General features: G+C 42.5%; 1 protein-coding gene and 1 non-coding gene across 4 annotated transcripts in view; both read left to right on the top strand.

The window, feature by feature from the left end:
• The window catches only part of STAT3 (signal transducer and activator of transcription 3), a 74,343-nt gene continuing 58,777 nt past the window's right edge, over positions 3,537 to 19,102 (top strand). The window contains exon 1 of one of the 3 annotated variants that reach the window (XM_005693850.2): positions 3,537 to 3,822. The gene's annotated coding sequence lies outside the window, so the exon portion shown is untranslated. The remainder of the gene's footprint in view (positions 3,823 to 19,102) is intronic. The other 2 variants (XM_013972400.2, XM_013972399.2) reach the window with 2 other exon arrangements.
• On the top strand, positions 11,616 to 11,687 carry TRNAC-GCA. Its single transcript has one exon. It is a non-coding gene; the product is annotated as a tRNA-Cys (tRNA).

The following is a 19,102-nucleotide window of genomic DNA, read 5'->3' as shown; positions in this document are numbered from 1 at the left end:
CTCTTAGCTGTGGTATGTGGGATCTAGTTCCCTGACTGGGGATCGAACCCAGACCTCTTGCATTGGGAGCACAGAGTCTTAGCCACTGGACCACCAGGGTAGTCCTGTATCATCTTTTATGACCTAACCTCAGAAGTCAGGCAGCATCATAACCATTGTATTCTATGTGGAATGAGACTCTACATTTATTACAGATGCAAGAAGTGTCAAAGAATTTGCAGATATGTTTATAAAGATATGTCCATCCACTATGGACTTGAATGGGCTGGACTTCTGCACTTTGCCCTTATTTATTTGATGGGCGGAGGGTGTAGGCATCAGGTTTTCTCCTCCTTTAGGTCCTTCCTTGCTTGGAGATCCAAAAGGAAGTTTTATCCTTGATATGAAGTCAAGGAAGAACAGCTATTCAGGCTGTCCAATTGAACACACTTGGGTTTGAATCTGACTGTCATTTACCAGCTCTTTGTTCTTGGGTAAGTCACAACCTTATGGTAAGCCTCATTTTTCTAATTTGTAAAATCAGAGTATCATGGAGCTATTTTAAGGATGAAATGAATTAATAGATGAGTTGCATAATACAAGCTCAGAAGCAGTAACTAGCAATAGTAAACACTCCACGTGTTAGCTATTGCTAATATGATTATTCAACACTTGTTGATTAATATTTCATAAACTCAGGCTTAGGTGAGTTCTGGGCTAGACGCTAGAATTATGAAAGTGAGTATGAAGGGATTCAGGTCTCCAGAAACCAAAAGCTTAGAGGAGATGTTTTCAAACTTATGGACAAAGGAGGCAGCCAGGCCTGATTCTCATTCTGAGTTTGCATGTAGTCTCTGTGGGACCTCGGACCAGTCTTTCAACTTTCTCTGCCATAGTTGCCTAGCTGAAAATGAGAAATGTAACAGTACCCACCTCACTGGGTTTTGGTGAGGGTCAAATGAGATAATCTATGTAAAAAGCTTAGCACAGTTCCTAGAAAACGGTGATTGTTTTATAACAGTTAATTATTAATTTTATTTACCAGGAAGTAGGCTAACAAATGGATTCATTGGAGTCCAAGGTGGAGAATGCTAAACTAGATGGGGAAATAACCTGTTAGAGGAATCCAGGAGAAGAGATTAACTTTGCCAGGAAGAGTCTTGGAAAGCCCAGAGGAGGTGATGCTGGAACTGGACTTTGAAGAATGAGTAAGAGTTTTCCAGTAGGGAATGAGGAAAGAGAAGATATTCCAGTTGGAGGCAAGGGGATTTGCAGAGGCGTAAAGTTACAGAAGTTGTTTGGAGGAGGGTAATAAAGTCAGCCTAGGAGCTTCAGGTGTTTAAGATGGAGGGGATGAGATTGGAAAAGGGAGTTCAGGTCAAAGCATTGGCTCAGGTGAGAGAAACTTCTGTCTTCAAGCCAAGCGGGGCTCTGTGTTATGGAGAAAGGCCAGTGGCTGCACTGGAGAGAGGTTTCATAGGTGAAACAGATAGATTCAGGGGTAGATTTTCTGTGTGAATTGACAGGAGGGCAGTGAGGGAAACAAAGGTTAGCAGAGGAGTCTGGAAGGAGGGCAGGGTTCAGGTGGATGGAACAAAGTTGTGAGATGTAGATTCTAAAAACCTGGCTCTGGGGACTTCCCGAATGGTCCAGTGGCTAAAACGCTGCACTCCCAGTGTAGGGGGTCCAGGTTTGACCCCTGGTCTCCATCCCTGGTCAAGGAACTAGATGCTGCATGCCACAACTGAAGAGCTCACATGCCGCAACTGAGGGAAAAAAAGACCTTGCCACGAAGACCCAGGGCAGCCCAATAAAGAAATAATAAATACTTTAAAAGTAATAAATATAATGCATAATAAAAACCTGGCTCTGAACCCACCTGGTATACCTCTGAGTATCTGTGATCTTGAGATGATCATACTATTTCTATCATAATTTCCTATCAGTGGATAATATAGCCTCTATCTGCCACATATAATTGTTGTGAGAAACAAGAGTGTATCAGTAAGAAATATATAAATATCAGCCCCTATGTTATTAAGGAGGTAGTCAACTGCATGGGAAAGCACAGCTGAAGCAGAGTTTAGGTGAGGTGGAAGGTGGAGGATCTGCCCTGAAGAGAAGATTAAGATAAATGCAGTCACACACACATACACACACTACAGACAAATATAGCAATTTCCAAGCTGGGCTGGGTCTATGGAAGAGCAATAGGAAACTTGCAGCCCCACCAGGAAAGACCCTACCATTTACCCTATAGATGCTCTCACCTCTTTATTTGCATATATGGTGGTCCAAAGGTCTAAACTAGGGAACCAGAAGAATTTGTGAGTAAAATGTCATGCTGTGTATTTCTGGGACTAGAATCCATAGTCTCCAACAAACTCTCAAATTCCCCAAAGGTTAGGAGTCATTGATTTTCCCACCAGAAATTAAAGAATAGCTATCCTTGGCGAGAAGGACTGGTGGGGGAAGGAGGCATATTTTCAGTTTTAATTTTCACGTTTTCTGAACTGTCTGAATTTTCTAACCACAAACATGTGTTAGTTTCATTGAAAAAGCTGTCATCAAGGTTTATTTGGGTGTTGAGATAACAGGCCCTTTTTAGATTTCATCTTTAATACCTCTTTGTACTAAACAAACACTAATAGCTGTTATTTTTAAAAACCCTAATAGTCTTACACACACACACACTATAATGCAAAGAACATCTATTATGTGAGGTGAAATGTCTACATTTCCTATAAACTACTGGTTAATGCAGTAAAACTTTCATTCGAAGTAGATGAGGTGAAAAAGGTAAAGGCACGCAATTTCAAGTATTTCAACTCAGACGCATAAAAACAATGTGTATACGTGTCATTCTTCATTGGTACTGTCTCCTTATTCCCTTGAACCGGCCAATGTGCGAGCCGTTGGCCTTTGATGCTTGAAGCGACGGAACGAAGGGCAGGGTTAAATCCACTACCTTCTCCCCACGCACTCTAGTAATTACTCTATTTCCACGTCATGTTTCCGGGTGTGTGTGTCCCGACTCACGCAGAAACTGAAGTTCAAAGCAGGCGGGAGTCACCCATGTTCTTTTTGCTGTCCCCAGAAACCCATTTCGGGCGTTGGGCCCCTAAAGGATCTGGCGACACCTGAGGACTGTCTAACTGGCTGATTCCCACGTGGTAAGTGCTCCCAACCTTGCCCCCACGTGGTGCCAAGGGCCGGGAAGAGGGAGAGCAGGCAGAAGGGAGCCGCATCAGGGGCATTTAAAGTGTCTTGACGTCACGCACTGCCAGGAACTCAGCTGAGTTTTCAGCAGGATATTCCAGTCATCTTCCCTCCCTCCCCCCGGGCTCCTCTGCCCAGGGCCTCGGTTCTTCCCCAGTTGTTGCGGAGGGAGGAGCCCTAAGAGTCGGAACAGCCAGAACAGGGGCGTTCCCAGCCTTGTATTGGCTCCGCCCTTCCTCCCAGAGGCTCTCTTCATTGGCCAGTGGGTGGGGCTTCGGATGTAGAGTATGCTCAGCAGGGCTTCTGGGTGGCCGAGAAAACTGGTCATGTTATGAATTATACATGAGCGGCGTGCCTAGGCCAAGCGGGGGCTGGGCGGGGATTGGCTGGAGGGGCTGTAATTCAGCGGTTTCCGGAGCTGCGGCGGCGTAGACGGGGAGGGGGAGCCTGGGGTTCCGACGTCGCCGCGGAGGGAGAGAGCCCGAACCGGATCCCTGACGAGCACCCCAGCTCCGCGCTCTCCCCGCTTCTGCCAAGGGAGACTCCGCGGCCTGAGGGAGCCCCGCGGCCCGCACCCCGGCACAAGCGCAGCCCCGGCCAGTCGGGCCTCAGCCCGAGCAGCAGGTGAAGGGGGTTTAAGGGTGGGGCTGCCCCCCGACGGCCTCCAGGCCTGGGCATCCCGGGGGAGGAGGGGCGCGCTGGGAGCTTCTGGGGTGTTTGGGGGAGTAGTGAATGGAAACTTCAGTGGGGTCAGGGGGATACGAGGAGACACGGAGAGTCGCTGTGAAGGGACAGTTCCCCGGGATGACAGGAGCCGACCTCTGAAGGGACGGGGTGCGCTGGAAGGAAGTTTCGTTCTTTGGAAAAAGGGGAGACGCAGAGGAAGAGAGAGAATGGACTGGAGGGGGAGGACCGTGGGGCGAGGGTACTCTAGGGTGGGGGGGCAGGAGCGAGGGACAGCCCCCCGACTTCCTGCTCCCTGGGGCTCTGGGGACGTTCCGGCCACGGGAGCGACTGTCACGCCGGCGGAGATCACGGAGTGGGGGGGGGGGGCGGTTGGCAAGCGCCTCCTCCCCGCCCCTCGGCGGGGCCCGGCGTCTCCCGGCTGAGCCACTTCCTCCGCCTTGCCCTGTTCCTGCTCCTTTAGGAGCCAGCTGTGCCCCCCTGGAGGAGGTAGGAATAGGTGTCTTCCCTTTACAGCCTTGCGGGCTGTTTGGTTATGGGTAGGATTATTGCATAAGATTCAAGTTTCCTGTAGGGAAATTGACAGCCTTGTACTCTTTCTAAACTCCCCCCAGCCTTTTTCTGGGGTACAGTCTTGTTTCCCTTCTCCCTCTTCCAAAAAAAATCCAAATAAAACCCCCATCAACCCAGCTCTAAAGAGAAATAAACCTTTTTCCTCCTTGACATTGTTCTTTTATAACCACCTGGTAAACTTGGCCAGAAGATAAATAATTGAGCCCTTGCGTTTACTGGATTGTGGTGTTGCTTAATTGCATAGAACAGAATGAACCAATAGAGAGTGGGAGTTTTCTGTCTCAGAGCCAAGATCTTGGGTAAATGCGGAGAGAGAAACAAAGACAGGCTGGCCTTGGCAAAGCCATGTGTGCAAACTTTACCTGTGTTTGGGGGTGTGGTTGCACTTCAGTTAGCTTAATTCAAACCGTCACCTGAGTGGTTTTTTCCATGTTTAGTCCACATCTTTCTGTGTTATATCAAGTGGATGCATGATATTGACACACTTATTCTTATTAAAAATGTATATAACGTGTCCTTGCTGGTTGGTTAAATAAATAAAGGGCATATTTATTCTGTGTGTGGGTTGTAATTTTTTGGTTGGCTGAGCTAATACAGCATTGGTTTGAAGAAATCAGAACTGTAAAGTATCTCAATCTTTTCTATGTGGATTTAGACTGTTATGACTTGATTTAGCCAGTTTTATGTTTTATATCAAATATGTCTGTACTCCCTAGGTCAGCACATTTATTTCCTTATTACATGTGCCAGGCTGAGTAATGGCACCCCACTCCAGCACTCTTGCCTGGAAAATCCCATGGATGGAGGAGCCTGGTGGGCCGCAGTCCATGGGGTCGCTAAGAGTCGGACTCGACTGAGCGACTTCACTTTTACTTTTCATTTTCATGCATTGGAGAAGGAAATGGGAAGCCACTCCAATGTTCTTGCCTGGAGAATCCCAGCAACGGGGGAGCCTCGTGGGCTGCCGTCTATGGGGTCGCACAGAGTCGGACACGACTGAAGCGACTTAGCAGCAGCAGGCTGAGCTACTAGTAAAATTTTTGCAGTGACATTTGCACAGTGGGATGGAGGAAAGAAGTCTTTAATACCAAAAAAAAAAAAAAAAGAAATTGTAGATGCTAGAGGCTTTTTTTGTGTGTATTTATTATTTATTTATGGCTGGATAGGGTCTTAGTTGTGGTGTGTGGGTTCAGTTGCCCTGAGGCATGTGGGATCTTAGTTCCCCCACCAGGGATTGAACCTGACTCCCCTGTATTGAATGCGCAGATTTCTTAACCACTGGACCACAAGGGGAGTCCCTGAGGCTTGACCTTAATCTCTATATTTGCTAGCATATCTACCACAAAGAACCACTAGAAAATTCATAAATCTTCTATCTTTATATGTAGTTCTTTTGGGAAGAATAGCCATCTAGAAATATCCATAGTTATGACTTGACCCACAAAGGGTAGATAGTTCATGTAATCTTAACTCTGCTTTGAAGATAAGGAAATTGAGGTGTAAGGAACGAGACACTTGCCCAGGCAGCAACATACCGTAGTGATGGAGCTTGTACCTTCTGTATATTTTGCTTGCTTTTGACTATCTATGCTTAAGTATTAGGTCTTAATTTAGAGTGACTGTAGGCCCTACTGGGAAAAGTGTCAGTGAAATTCTAACACGTACCTAGACCGTCAATATCCTATAAGACTCCAAGGGAGATATTTAAAATAAACAGGTGAGTCCCGTTTAGGTTATTACAGAATATTGAGCAGCATTACCTGTGCTATACAAAAGGTCCTTTTTGATTATCTCTTGTAAAATAGCAGTGTGTACATGTTAGTCCCAAACTCTCACTCTCCTTCCCCTCAGGTAACTTTTTAGTCTGCATAATTTACCATCAGAATTTAGCTATTTGCTAATGGAAAGAGAGATTTACTGAGGCAGGTTTGTAGGTGAAGGACAGTCATGACCTAAATGTCATTTAAACCAAAGTGTCTTGTGGCTTAATCAGTGGTCATTTGTATCTCCAGAAGGTTGCTCTTTCCTCCTGCCTCTGCATGTCATGACTTTCAGATGGTGAGACAGGGCAGAGGTGGTGGCCATCATTCCAGAGGCCGAGTCCAGCACCTTTAAACCTTATGGCTTTCTCAGAGGTGATGTACAGATCAACAAATATTTACTTATTGCACCTTTGTGAAAGTTGTTAAGAGGAACAAGATACCTTGTTCACAGACCTTGCAGTCTACTGCGACAACTTCATAAATTTCTTATCCATGTAATGCAACTTGATTTCCTCAAAGAGATGGTGAGACTATAAGCCCATCCTGTCCAGCAAGGCAACTGTTACATGTTTTAAAACATATAGCACAGATTTAGAACATTTCCATTATCACAGAGTGGAATGCTTCGCTGTTGGACAGTGCTTCACTAAGCACTAAGACCCAATTCTAGTAGATTAGCAAAGTAAATGGAGGAGGAGTAAGAGGTCTTGAACGCAAGGTCAAGGAGTTTAAAGATTTTTGAAGCCAAGTATTGATGTTTAATTATGGAGTGCCTACTACATGCCTGACCTTGGTTAATTTGTATAAAATAAATGGGTATGTGTGGCTTCCACCCCAGGGAAGTTGTCATTGAAAATGACCATATAAACTGGACCAGCACCCAAAAAGAGGGGTCCTAATTTTGCAGATTTGTGTGATTAAGTGCAAAAGTGCGTGTTTTTTTTTTTTTTTATGAGGATTTTTAACTGGCTACACATGTCCGCTCACATTTTCTGTCTTCCATATTTAAAAAAATTTTACCTTAACTTTTGGGTCGTGTGTGACAACCAGCCAAAGAACACTCAAAGGACATGTCCAGATCCTGGAGAACTCCTGGTGTCCTGGAGCAGCCTTGGTGAGGTCCAGCAGAATGACATCCCTGGGCTATCTCAATCTGTGTTGGTTATGGTGAAAAAACTAATATTGTGGTTGTTACATACTTGTTGCAAGGAACCTTGGGTTACAATGGGGCCCTTTTGTCAGGATGGTTTTATGGTACTTCGGTAGTGAGTTGTTTGAAATAACTCCAGGTTTTGAAAGGAATAGCATATGCAAGAAAGGATTTCTATTATGTTCAGTTTTCCTATATCATATTATTAATATCACAACTCTTAGTTCAGATCAACAAGCATTTATGTAATGAGAGTCAGTTATGCTAGGCAGGATCCAAGGATAGTGCAATATGGTCCCTGTTTTATGGAACCGGAAGTGGTATTATAGGGGCCAGGGTATGTGCTTCGTCAGTAGGGACTTAGGAGTGGGAAGATGACAGCACAGTGGTTCAAAGGTCAGACTCGAGTCCAACACAATCTGGGATTAGATCCTATATCTGCCACTTCTTAGTCAGAATCTGAACCTCAGTTTTCTTATCTATGAAAGGAGAGGCTAACAGTGTATATCTTCTAGTGCTATTGAAGACTCCAGGAGGTGATGCTGGTAAAATACTTAGCATAAGCCTGGTGTACAGTAAGAACTCGCTAAATCTAAGTTTTTATTAAATGTCTAAGAAAAGAGATTAGTTCTTTTTAGGGATGAGAGAGAAAGGCTTTATTATAGAAGGATATTCACGTGGGAACACATGATTAGGGTTTTATAGGATGATTAGGAATTCTCCCAACAAAGCTGAGTTGGTGAATAGCTGTATTCAAGGCTGAGGGAACATGAGCGTGCAGAGGCTTAAAACAGTGTGGTGTGTTCAGGGAGCTATAAGTGGAAGTTCTTAATTTAGGAGAACTGAGGAGAAAGGAAGCTGACTCTCAGCCCTTCTGTTAATAATTGGGTTCAGATGTTATTAAGTTGTTTTTTTTCTTGTTTATAAAAGTAATGCATGCTATTGTAAAGAAATTTAAATTTGTCGAAATAGAAACTGTGTATTTTTTTGATATGTGTCTTAATAGTTTGGTGTGTGTTTCTCCAGCTATTTTGCAGCTGCTTCTACCTACCGATTTATCTTGGACAAATTTATTGCAAATTCCTTTCTAATAGCCTAATAAAAAAGTAATAAGAAAGGCAGACCTGGCCCCAAAGTAAAGTTTAGATTGTCTGGTTTCCTTTCTGCTAAAACTTCCCCCCTCCATCCTCAAGAATAAATGACTTTCCTAATCACTGAACTTTTCCCTGACCTTTGACTTTTTAACTACATCAAACACGAGCTTTCCTAAGGTAACTGTTACTGTAGTGTCGAAATGTTTGGGTGAGGTGAGTTTGAGGATTTCATGATCCACAGCTGTGATAGGAGTCAAAAGAATGGCAATGAGGTCAAACTTCCTGGGCTTTTATCCCAGATCCAACACTTCTTAGATCTTGGGTCAGTTGCTTTAACTTCTCCGGGTTTCACTTTCTCTGTCCAGAAAGTGCAGATACCAGATCCAGTTGTAAGGGATTTGTGAGGATTGAGCAAGATAACGTATGTGAAGTACTTTGCACAGAACCTGGGAGATAGCTAAAAGTGGAGTGCTAATAATTGCTATTATTAAAAACCACAGTATCTAACTATAAAGTCACACCAGTTATGATTTGCGGTAGCCTTTCATGACCCAAAGGAGAGATGGAGTAATCAGGAGCTTCTAACCTAATAGGAAAAAAACTAAATGAATAGGGAGCAGGGGGATTTACACTGTGGTGGAGGAGATGGAGGCTGTCACGCAAAAGGAACAGGGCACGTTTACACGGATGCCTTTGTCAGACGTATGTCTTTGTCAGACGTATGTCTCTCTACATCTTCTGATGGTGGCCCATTTATTTGAAGTAATATTCAACACATGAGATTTTTATGGCCACTTAGGAATGTAAACAGTCCCTTGGAGTTCTTGATACAAAAAGTACAGATAATACAAAAGGTTTGAGGGGTGGGGGACTCAGGCAAGGAAGGTGGGCCAGCACACAGCTTGGGGATGAGGCCACAGCTTGGGGGTGAGGCTGCACCCTAAGTAGAGTGAATAAGCCTATGAGGCCAGGAGGGGATTTGTTCTTTCACATCTGTGCTATGTGAGTGCGTGTGTTTTCATTGGAGGAGTCGAGCTTTACTTTCCTGTCCTGTAACTTTCCTTTGCAAACGAAAACTCAAAACAGCCTTGTGGTTTAAGAAGAGCCACTCAGCACCTCCATGAAACAGATTCTCTTGCACCAGCTCTCCGGTTTGGGGTCAGAGAAGGCCGAAGAGAAAAGGCCTGCCGCTGTTTGTTGGCCGAATGTGGGGCGGGAGGAAGCCAGCAGAGTTTGAAAGAGAAAGTAAACCTTCTGGTAAATAAATGGCTTCCCTATTGTGGGGGAGGAGTGCAAATTATTAGGGGGATGTTTGGGTAGTTTTTGTAGAAGCCATTTCTGAAAACTGATTGAGATGATTGAGGGTGAGCCCGATTTAGGGAAATCCTGCCTGGCCTGCTGTGAACCCACTGTTATTCCCACTTTGTTGATTGATTTTATTAGTTTGTGGCAGCCTAACCTCCCCTTCTTGTTAGAATTGGAGGATCTGAGTGTGACTTTGAGCACCTGCTTAGTAAAAGCTTCCTGAAATGCTTGTTTTTTGCTTCTTTTCTAATGTTCATTTTGTTTTTACTTTTAAGCGAACACTTTTTATGACAGAAGCTAAAATCATGAGACTTTCCCTTTGTTCTTTCCTCCCCCTCCCACCTCCAGTCCACCCAAACGTCATCCTCAAAACCTCAAAACCCAGATGTTAGCTGTGTAATTACCTCTCCTCTAAACCAAGCAAAGTGCAATCTTGCGTTGAGTTGGCATTAAAATCGTCAGCCTTTGAATTTCTTTCTACTTGTGGTTTAGATACAATAAATATTTAATCTCAGACTGACTTTGCCTGACAAATCAGTCTTGTATTTGGGCCTCTTTTTATCAATAGGTTTAGAGAAAGAAAATTTATTGAAACAGTAACCAAAATAAAACGTAATTAGAGTGGTCACTGTCTTATGCATCAGGGCAGGTGGAATAATCAAAGCCAAATCTCAATATTTATTCTTTTTTATTACCTCATATTTAATTTGAACAAATGCATATATATCAAAATTTATTCTTAATTCCGTGTGTTATTACCCTTTCCACTCGAGTACATAAATAATTAGATAGAAGCACCTGGGACGCCTAATGGTCCTGATTACTATGTTGAAGAATCCTAGGTTCATGGAGCCATCTAAGATTCCTGTTTCTCAAATGTACTGCTGCGGTGCTGAATGTTGATAGGGCGGGAGTGGCAAGGGGAGGCTGTCCCTATAGGGGGAAAGGGGTGGGGGATAGGTGAACTCTGTCCTTCCCACTTAATTTTAGTTTGAACCTAAAATTGCTCTTAAAAGTCATTTATTAATTTAAAAACAATCCTGCAGAAATGACTGTGTCCTGGGTCAGAAGTGCCCCCTATACAGCTGTGTGATTCCAATGACTTCCACCACTGGATTCCCTAAACTTGGCAAAGAGAGTGGCTTTCTTTTACCATTATCTCCCAAGTAATGGAGCATGCTACTAGAAGTGGGGCATCCAGAAAATCCGTACAGTCTCTGGATGAACCTGCTTCCCCTTTCCTTAGGAGAGATGAATGCTAGTCTGAACTACAGATTTTCAGCAAGAATGTATCAGTTTTGTTTTTCAGTTCCAGACTAGTTTTCTTATTTTAGGGGGGAGGGGGAGTTTAATCAGTACAATAAATGGAAAGTCTCCCCTTCATCTTATCCTCTGAACTCTCTCTCCCAGGGACAGCTAGGTGCCTATTTCTTACTTTATCTTTCCAGAATGATCATGTGTGATATACAGGCAAACATGTTATTCTTTCTCTTTTTTTTTTTCCTTCCACAGACAGTAGCAAATTATACCTGTAACTCAGTATCTTTTTGAAGACACTTTGTTTATCTTAGAAGATACTCCATGTGAATATGTTTATATCTGCCTCATGTTTTTAAGATGCGTATAGTGTGCACTTAGGGTGGAATGAAATATTCAGTTTTGTGATCTCACATAGAAGAACTTGGAGGAGGAAAAAAAATTACAGTTTATCTATTTTTAAATCATTTTGAGTCATCGTAGTCTTCTAGGCTACGGATGTCATAATTCATCTAATGATAGGCAGAGATTGCAGAATCTAAAGACAAACATGATGATGTGGTAAGTATCATCATGTTTGTCTTTGGGGCTTCCCTGGTGGCTCAGACGGTAAAGCGTCTGCCTGCAATGCAGGAGACCCTGGTTCGATTCCTGGGTCGGGAAGATCCCCTGGGGAAGGAAATGGCAATCCACTCCAGCACTCTTGCCTGGAAAATCCCATGGACGGAGGAGCCAGATAGGCTACATACAGTCCATCGGGCTGCAAAGAGTTGTCTTTAGACACAGATAAATAAATCTGTACCTGTATACTTTTAGTGGGCTTCCCTGGCTGCTCAGCTGGTAAAGAATCCATCTGCAATGCGAGAGACCTGGGTTCAATCCCTAGGTTGGGAAGATCCCTTGGAGAAGAGAAAGGCTACCCACACTAGTATTCTGGTCAGGAGAATTCCATGGGGTTGCAAAGAGTGGGACACGACTGAGCGACTTTCACTTTTGCTTTCATAATTTTAATGTTTTAATCATAACATGCATACTGTTTATTTATTTATTTTGGTTGTGCCAAGTGGCTTGCAGCATCTTAGTTCTCCAAGCAGGAATTGAACTAGCACCCTCAGCAGTGAAAGCATGGAGTCATAACTGCTGGGCAGACAGGAAGCTCTCCTATACATACTGTTTAGAGATGTAGCTTTTCAGTTGACAGAGTGAACATTTTCCCCTTTAAAGGTAAACTTTGTTTTGTTTCTGGCTGCATTGTATGGCTTGCAGCATCTTAGTTCCCCTGACCAGGGGTTGACTCCGGGTCATGGAAATCCTCACCACTGGATTAGGAATCCTAATCACTGGAATCCTAACCACTGGGCTACCAGGGAACTCCCTAAACATACACTTTAATTCTGGGGAGAAGTCTAGCTACATCATTAAATATGAAACTCCAGTGTGTGCCTGTCACTTGCACAGGTAGGAATTGTTGCACACTTTCACTCCCCAAATTTTTAAAACTTACTCTTCATATACCTATGATACCAGGACCCAGCTTCCATTAATCTCAATCACTCCATCCCTGAATCACAACAGACTTTTGTCTAAGTTCCCCTTGTTCCTTTGGCAAGTGAAGACATAGTTTTTGTTTTTGTATTTTTCCTGGATGGGTCAGGAATATTCCCTGGAGGAGGGCATGGCAAACCATTCCCTTATTCTTGCCCACAGAATCCCATGAACAGAGGAGCCTGGCAGGCTACAATCCATAGGGTTGCAAAGAGTTGGACATAACTGAAGTGACTTAGCACACACATGGATGGGTTGCTCCCTGATCCTTCTGTTTGAGTTGCCTAGCAGCAATTTGCAGAGTGTGGTCCGCAGTGGGTCTCTGAAATCCTTTCAGGGTGGGTCTTTGAGTTTAAAACTACTTTTATAACATTATTTTTATTTTTTAAATTAGTTGGCATTTGTACTTATACTATTAGTCCTTATACTCAGTGCACTTTCAGGGGAACCCATGATAAAACAGTAAACAATATTAATTTCATTCTCTCTCAGCTCTTGATGACTTTTTTTTTTATTTATGGTTTTTTGATACTCTGTAGTGAAATGGCCCAGAGAAGGCAATGGCAACCCACTCTGGTACTCTTGCCTGGAAAATCCCATGGATGGAGGAGCCTGGTAGGCTGCAGTCCATGGGGTCGTGAAGAGTAGGACAGGATTTCACTTTCACGTATTGGAGAAGGAAATGGCAACCCACTCCAGTGTTCTTGCCTGGAGGATCCCAGGGACAGGGGAGCCTGGTAGGCTGCCATCTATGGGGTCTCACAGTCAGACACGACTGAAGCGACTCATAGACGGCAGCCCACAGCAGCAGTGAAATGGCAGGGCTGCAGAAAGCACTTCTGCTGCAAAGAAGTCTGGTGGAATAGCACTTGTGGAATTGAGTTGTGATCTCAAACTAGATGCTTTCTTTCACGAAGCACCATTCTTACTTGAAAGAATGATGGACAGACCAACAGGGATATTGATATTTTCTCAAAAATGAAAGGAGGGAGGCTTTTTCTTCAAGGAAAACAACCAACATTATTTGTTGCCAATGCTTTAGAGTGGAAATTAGAGTTTGAGAAACTGATATCTACTACTGTGTGTTTGACAGCTTCTCAGTATTCATGTAATTTTTTGATAACGTGGTTTTGTGATAGTTTATAATAAATTATGTTGGTATTTGAAGGTCCGCATGTCTCTGAAATAGTGTTTTACAGATAGTTGATGGATGGCGTTACAAAATCATGCATGAAAACATTCCATTCAAAATGCAAGATAGACTAATGGATTTTAGTGTAACTGTGTATGAAGAGTTCATTGCCATGGTTTCAGAATCTACATTGCCTCTAACCTTGAAGAAACTAGTACTTGTCAAGTTTTGATGTAGTATTAAATAATGTCCAAAGTTATCTGCAAAGATTCTTAATATACTGTCCTTTCTTTTCCAGTGAGTGTGAGGCCAAAATTTCTTCCTACATTTCAACCAGAACAACATACCACAACAGGTTGAATGCAAAAACAGAGCTGTGAGAATCCAGCTGTCTTCTAAGCCAGAGATTAGAGAAATCGTTAGAGAAGCTTCCAAAACTTTAACACTGTCACTCTTTCCACTAAATTTTTTTTAAATAAGTTGTTTTTCATAAAGATGTTATTTGTGTAATAGGTTTATTTTTTAAATAAATTAATAAATATATTCTAAATTTCTCAGTTTTAGTTTGTAATACAGTAAACATTGATATACCTCCATAAACAAATGTTCCTTAGGATCCTCAATTTTTAAGGGGGTCCTGAGAATAAAAAGTTTGAGAACTGCTGATCGACAGGTTTTAGCATAAGAACTCCTTGAATAGCTGTTGAAGAAAGAAAAAAAAAGATTCTATGGTTCTGTTCCAGAGAGTCTGGGTTAGTAGATCTAGGGTTATTTTTAACAAACAGCCAGTGTTCTGATACTGGTGGTCCTTGGTGTGAGAAAGCTGGTCTGAAGGTTCAGAAGCTATAAGTCTTCAGATTAATGAAGTCATATCCACAGGGTTTAGAAATCATTGTTTTGGGGATAAAAGTAAATGGTAGCCATGTGGTCTTCCAAGGAAAAATGCTTTGCAGATTTCTTTTTATCCTGTTTGTTCTTAGTATTTATGGATCTGAATATTAATAAAAGGGGGATTATAGTTATAATAAATGGTCATAAAGAATCACTTGGCCAAATTAGAGTTCAATTTGGTTTTATTGATAGGCCACCCATGAACATATTAAGATAGTTTCTGAAGGCTTGGGTTAATTTCTAGACAGTTCTGGTTAAGAATTGTCATTAAATTCTATAAGAAGTGTTCTGTTTCAGACATGTCTTTAACGTTAGTACATATGTGTAACATAAGTAAAGCTCTCATTTTCCTTCTTATAATTGGTTGTATTACAAATTCAAAGAGAAGTTTACTTGTCAGAGATAATACAGCAGAGGTAAGACTTCAAAACATATGACTCCACTCAGTTCAGTTCAGTTGCTCAGTCGTATCCGACTCTTTGTGACCCCATGAATCGCAGCACGCCAGGCCTCCCTGTCCATCACCAACTCCCGCAGTTCACTCAGACTCACGTCCATCGAGTCAGTGATGCCATCCAGCCATCTCACCCTCTGTCATCTGCTTCTCCTCCTGCCCCCAATCCCTCCCAGCATCAGAGTCTTTTCCAATGAGTCAACTCTTCGCATGAGGTGGCCAAAGTATTGGAGTTTCAGCTTTAGCATCAGTCTTCCCAATGAACACCCAGGACTGACCTCCTTTAGAATGGACTGGTTGGATCTCCTTGCAGTCCAAGGGACTCTCGAGTCTTCTCCAGCACTACAGTTCAAATGCATCAATTCTTCGATGCTCAGCTTTCTTCACAGTCCAACTCTCACATTCATACATGACCACTGGAAAAACCAAAGCCTTGACTAGACAGATCTTTGTTGACAAAGTAATGTCTCTGCTTTTGAATATGCTATCTAGATTGGTCATAACTTTCCTTCTAAGGAGTCAGCGTCTTTTAATTTCATGGCTGCAATCACCATCTGCAGTGATTTTGGAGCCCCCCAAAATAGTCTGACACTGTTTCCCCATCTATTTGCCATGAAGTGATGGAACCAGATGCCATGATCTTAGTTTTCTGAATGTTGAGCTTTAAACCAACTTTTTCACTCTCCTTTTTCACTTTCATCAAGAGGCTTTTTAGTTCCTCTTCACTTTCTGCCATAAGGGTGGTGTCATCTGCATATCTGTGGTTATTGATATTTCTCCCAGCAATCTTGATTCCAGCTTGTGCTTCTTCCAGCCCAGCGTTTCTCATGATGTATTCTGCATATATGTTAAATAAGCAGGGTGACAATATACAGCCTTGACATACTCCTTTTCCTATTTGGAACCAGTCTGTTTTTCCATGTCCAGTTCTAACTGTTGCTTCCTGACCTGCATATACCTGTTTCAAGAAGCAGGTCAGGTGGTCTGGTATTCCCATCTCTTTTAGAATTTTCCACAGTTTATTGTGATCCACACAGTCAAAGGCTTTGGCATAGTCAATAAAGCAGAAATAGATGCTTTTCTGGAACTCTCTTGCTTTTTCCAAGATCCAGCAGATGCTGGCAGTTTGATCTCTGGTTCCTCTGCCTTTTCTAAAACCAGCTTGAACATCTGGAAGTTCACGGTTCACGTATTGCTGAAGCCTGGCTTGGAGAATTTTGAGCATTACTTTACCAGTGTGTGAGATGAGTGCAATTGTGTGGTAGTTTGAGCATTCTTTGGCATTGCCTTTCTTTGGGATTGGAATAAAAACTGACCTTTTCCAGTCCTGTGGCCACTGCTGAGTTTTCCAAATTTGCTGACATATTGAGTGCAGCACTTTCAGAGCATCATCTTTCAGGATTTGAAATACCTCCACTGGAATTCCATCACCTCCACCAGCTTTGTAGTGGTGCTTCCTAAGGCCCACTTGACTTCACATTCCAGGATGTCTGGCTCTAGGTGAGTGATCACACCATTGTGATTACCTGGGTCATGAAGATCTTCTTTGTACAGTTCTTCTGTGTATTCTTGCCACCTTGTCTTAATATCTTCTGCTTCTGTTAGGTCCATACCATTTCTGTCCTTTATCGAGCACATCTTTGCATGAAATGTTCCCTTGGTATCTCTAATTTTCTTGAAGAGATCTCTAGTCTCTCCCATTCTATTGTTTTCCTCTATTTCTTTGCCTTGATCACTGAGGAAGGCTTTCTTATCTCTTCTTGCTATTCTTTGGAACTCTGCATTCAGATGCTTATATCTTTCCTTTTCTCCTTTGCTTTTCACTTCTCTTCTTTTCACAGCTATTTGTAAGGCCTCTCCAGACAGCCATTTTGCTTTTTTGCATTTCTTTTCCATGGGGATGGTCTTTACCCTGTCTCCTGTACAATGTCACGAACCTCCGTCCATAGTTCATCAGGCACTGTGTCTATCAGATTTAGTCTCTTAAAGCTGTTTCTCACTTCCACTGTATAATCATAAGGGATTTGATTTAGGTCATACCTGTCCTTGGAAGAAAAGTTATGACCAACCTAGATAGCATATTCAAAAGCAGAGACATTACTTTGCCGACTAAGGTCTGGCTAGTCAAGGATATGGTTTTTCCTGTGATCTTGTATGGATGTGAGAGTTGGACTGTGAAGAAAGCTGAGCATCGAAGAATTGATGCTTTTGAACTGTGGTGGTGGAGAAGACTCTTGAGAGTCCCTTGGACTGCAAGGAGATCAGTATTGGGTGTTCTTTGGAAGGAATGATGCTAAAGCTGAAACTCCAGTACTTTGGCCACCTCATGCGAAAAGTTGACTGATTGGAAAAGACTCTGATGCTCGGAGGGATTAGGGGCAGGAGGAGAAGGGGACGACAAAGGCTGAGATGTCTGGATGGCATCACTGACTCGATGGACTTGAGTCTGAGTGAACTGCGGGAGCTGGTGATGGACAGGGAGGCCTGGCGTGCTGCGATTCATGGGGTCACAAAGAGTCAGACACGACTAAGCAACTGAACTGAACTGAACTGAATGGTCTAGTTATTTTCCCTACTTTCTTCAATTCAAGTCTGAATTTGGCAATAAGGAGTTTATGATCTGAGCCACAGTCAGCTCCCGGTCTTGTTTTTGTTGATTGTATACAGCTTCTCCATCTTTGGCTGCAAAGAATATAATCAATCTGATTTCGGTGTTGACTATCTGATGATCTCCATGTGTAGAGTCTTCTCTTGTGTTGTTGGAAGAGGGTGTTTGCTATGACCAGTGCATTCTCTTGGCAGAACTCTATTAGTCTTTGCCCTGCTTCATTCCGTACTCCAAGGCCAAATTTGCCTGTTACTCCAGGTGTTTCTTGACTTCCTACTTTTGCATTCCAGTCCGCTATAATGAAAAGGACATCTTTTTGGAGTGTTAGTTCTAAAAGGTCTTGTAGGTCTTCACAGAACCGTTCAACTTCAGCTTCTTCAACGTTACTGGTTGGGGCATAGGCTTAATTACCATGATATTGAATGGTTTGCCCTGGAAATGAACAGAGGTCATTCTGTCGTTTTGGGGATTTCATCCAAGTACTGCATTTCAGACTCTTTTGTTGACCATGATGGCTACTCCATGAGTCCACTAGCCTGGGAGTTTCAAGACTCCCAAGTTTGTGTTCTGGTTTTATCTCCATCTTTTGTGATCACTTAACATTTTGATAAAGTTGTTACATTATCTTGGAACCTCAGGGTTCTCTTTGGCTGAGTGGTTGACTGGAAAATCCAATGTGAATTTATGCTTCAGGCCAAGTTCTGTTTGGGTGTAATTTTTAGTATTTAGATAATAAGCTACTTCCAACGCAAGCTTAAATAGGGTTTCTAAATTCTAAGTTACTATCTTTCTAAGTATTTATTCTTGTTCTTTCTAAGCCAGGTCCACTCTCTCACTTACATTGTAAGATGTAAGCCATGTCTCTCAAATTTTCAGATTTTAATTTCATGAGTAATTGAGACTTTTTCTTAACCTTCTCTTTTGTAGATGCTATGGGATAAGATCAGCTGCTCTCTGAAGTTTGCCCACATTATGCTAAACTATGGTGTACAATGAGGTCACCTATTTTTCCAAGTATGCTATGCATTTTGATAAGAATTTCATAGAAAAGCTTGTCTAATTTGGGGAGATAGCTCATCGTCCTTCTTAAATACAATTGAAACTCTGTTGGGTCAGCTTATCTTTTAAAATATTTTTCATAAAGCTCAATACACTTAAAACATTAGTAGATTATATATAAAGAGCAGTCTTAGGATGCATAAAAATTGAGCAGAAAGTACAGAGAACCCCTCTCTACCATCTTGTCTCTGCTTCCTAGTTTGTCCAATTATTGACATCTTGTCTTAGTGTGATACATTTGTTACCATGGATGGGCCAATATTGACACATTATTATTAACATTAGAATTCACTGTGTTACACATTCTACAGATTTTGACAAATGTATAATGACATGTATCTACTGTTAGAGCAACATATAAACTAGTTTCACTGCCCTGTAGATCCACT

Source organism: Capra hircus, chromosome 19 (assembly GCF_001704415.2).
Source record: "Capra hircus breed San Clemente chromosome 19, ASM170441v1, whole genome shotgun sequence".
Taxonomy (NCBI): domain Eukaryota; kingdom Metazoa; phylum Chordata; class Mammalia; order Artiodactyla; family Bovidae; genus Capra; species Capra hircus.
Note: the sequence above shows the minus strand (reverse complement) of the source record. Positions and strands in the feature narration are given on the sequence as shown.